Genomic DNA, 3,159 nt, shown 5'->3' with positions numbered 1-3,159 from the left:
CACATGGCTTCCATTCTTCCTAATTCGTGATATCACAAGTTCCTTTAACTCTATTCAAGGGCCTTTCTGAAATGGTCCTTACACTCTTGGACTCTTTACTATTTTCTAACTCTAGATTTTCAACATGTTTGCTTTTCTTATATTTTCAATACATAGGAGCTGATACAATTATAATGTCAACATTTTCCCACGTATAGAGCATAGTATTTAGAACATAGGAAATTTTATCCACCACAGAGACATTCTCATGCCTGTGATTAGGATACTTAGAGCCGATGTTGTACACTGTAAGGGCACCGTGATGCCCTGAATCATTCCTGGAGCCCGACATGTGCTGGAAGTTACATACAAAGATACAGTTTAATCGCCAAGAGAAATGAAAGAGGATTCCATTCTTCATTTGTGCTCGTGAAAAGCATCTGGAGAGGTAGGGATTCAGAATGCACACCGACATTCCCACATCTTCTCTGCTCCCCAGTTTTCTCACGTGCCACGGTTATTCCCAAGCTTCTCACTCAAAAACACCCTCCAGAGAACTTCTCCCAGATTATTAAGTTTCAATTATCCCTCCCTTTTGTTTTCTATTTCCTATGGTAAGTCTCCTCATTATGTGGGTTGAATTAACCTCTGACCTCAGCACGGTTCCCTGCCCCCAACCCATTTCTCCTGATCCTACGTTACAAAACATTCTAAGACCCAGTTGAAAATCTGAATTGCTCTTGGATTGCAAAAAAGAAAGAACCTAAACAGGCAGAGACAAAAGCACACTCACCTGTAACTCAATCTCAGCCCCGCCACAGACAAGTTGTTGGCATCCCTTCCTGCAGCTGCAGATTGAGTGCCCTGTCCTCCGTCTCCTACCTTTGCTGCTGAGGGGCTTCTGCCCTGGCTCTCTGCCAGCTTGTAAGGCAGCACAGCAGGGCCCAGCAGGAGAAGGTCACCACTGCCTCCACACCCCCGCAGCCCAGGGCCCATCCAGCTCTATCCCCACTTGCTTTCCTCTGGGGCCTGCCCTGACCCTCTGTGGCTTTAGAAAAATAAAAGTACCTTCTAGACAGGAAAAGTGAGGCCACTAAAAGTACCTCTTCAGAGTCCCTAAAAATGGAGAGAGTATTAATTACCTCTTCCTTCCTCCCCCCCACCCCCAAAAGTGTTAAGTAACCCTCCTGGGGAAGGGAAGAGGAAGAAGTTAGATGGTTTTGATATCATTCTTCCTCCAACCCTTCTTATCTCTCCTTCTAGAGCCTGCCTTGATGAATCAGCCAAGCCCCTCTTCCCTGAAGAGACTGGGTGATCTTCTGTCTCCCCAATGGATAGATTATTTTGTACAAAGCTCATTTGCTAATACAGTGTTTGTCCTGTGAGTCCGTGGAAGGTGGCAGTAGGGAAACAGAAGAAAGGAACTTTTAATTTCAATAATTACCTCAAGCATATAAAATATCTAGAGTATAATGTAAAGAGCAACCTTATACAAACTACTCAGGATTCACAACTCTTAATATTTTGCTCTATTTGCTTCAAAGCTCTTTTTCTGTTCACTCTTATACGTACAGTTGAAGCCTCCCCATGATTCCATTTCCCTTGTTATTTCCCAAAGGTAAGCATGATCCTCTCATTTATTTCCTGACTTTGCCCAGAGGGCAGGCTGAATGGGGGAACAGCTTAGTGGGTGCAGATGGCAAAAACTCCAAGAAATGCTCAACTTTCTGGCCAGAAGACCAAAGAAAAGGGTCCCCAAGAGCCAGAGAAACACACAGAGCTTCCCTGGCATTGGTCACTTCTTGCAAAATTGGCCACATCTCCCAGCTGACACCTGCCAGTTGGGAACATCAAGTCAAGTTCCTCTAAGTATCACACCTCTTTGCCCATGCTACTGTTGCCACAATCATGCTTACCTTTGGGGTTCCATCCTCCTTACCTCTCAGCAACTAATAACAAGGGGTGTGAGGACAGATGGCAGTCCCCTGGGGACCCATCTGCAGTGCTCTCCCTCCCAGTTTCTCTCTTCCGCAGTTCCAGTACCACAGGGACAGGTCAAGAAGTCTGCCTCTAAGAAGTTGATCAATGGTGGGACAAGGTACTAGTCTTCCCTCCTTTCACACATCCCCACATCTTTATAAGTGGTTCTCTGGAGACTTTCCTTGGTTTCAGATAAGGGGAAGCATCTCTACCTCTCCTCCATGAGGGTTGGGGCGGCATCCATTGCACATTGCACTCTGCCTCGTAAGAACTACTTCCTCTCTTCTGTTGATTAAGGGTGTGGGAGCTAGAGTGGTAGATAAGCCAGTTTTGGAGCATCTCGGAAAACTTGTGGAGAGGAGACTAATAATAGCAACATTCAGTAAATGCTATTTGTGAATGTAAAATATGGGATCCTAGATACCTTTTGTCCTCAACTTTTGATCTTTGTCACAATTTGGGGACAACACGAAAATCATACCAGACATATTTATGCAAAACCAATTATTAGATTGGAAAAGAACTAATCCCAGTGTACAATAAAAAATAAGAGCAAATTTTTCAAATTGTTCTACATCCATCTCATGTTGACTTTCTCTAATCCAGTGTTAGATTCTAATCAAGTGTTTTTGAAATGGGCTTGGGACCCATAGGTGAAGCATAAAATCAGTTTAGTCAAACAAGTGTACGTTGATCAGCATCAATTAAATTAGAATAGAATAGAATAGATCAGCATATCTATATTCTGCGAAATTTTGGTTTGGAAAGCCACTGTACTAACTGGCAGAGAAGAAAAAGGAGATGGCAAACTATGCACATGTGGTAGGAAATCTGTCATGCTGAGAGTTCCACAGAAGAGTCCTACAGGAAAAAGGCAGGTTTTCTCTCACCTAATGAATGATGGGTCCAGAGAACCACAGACATTATGTAAAATACAAAAGGTCAGGTTTTGGCATTTGAAATTTTCTTAAGGATGGAATATACAATTTCCTCAAATCCATCTATATCCCACCCAAATCTGTACACTTCCTGGATTTTTATTAGAAATCACAAATATAACAGCAATAGTTTTCAAGTATCCCTACTTCCACTAATACGTACTTCCAGTTCCCAACAAACTCTCAGTTGTATAAACTGCTCAACTCGATGCTGAAACAGAAAGCTGTTTAGCTTTTCAAAGTTAAAAACCAAAATCAAGAA

This window comes from Tursiops truncatus, chromosome 5 (genome assembly GCF_011762595.2).
Source record: "Tursiops truncatus isolate mTurTru1 chromosome 5, mTurTru1.mat.Y, whole genome shotgun sequence".
Classification (NCBI taxonomy): domain Eukaryota; kingdom Metazoa; phylum Chordata; class Mammalia; order Artiodactyla; family Delphinidae; genus Tursiops; species Tursiops truncatus.
Note: the sequence above shows the minus strand (reverse complement) of the source record.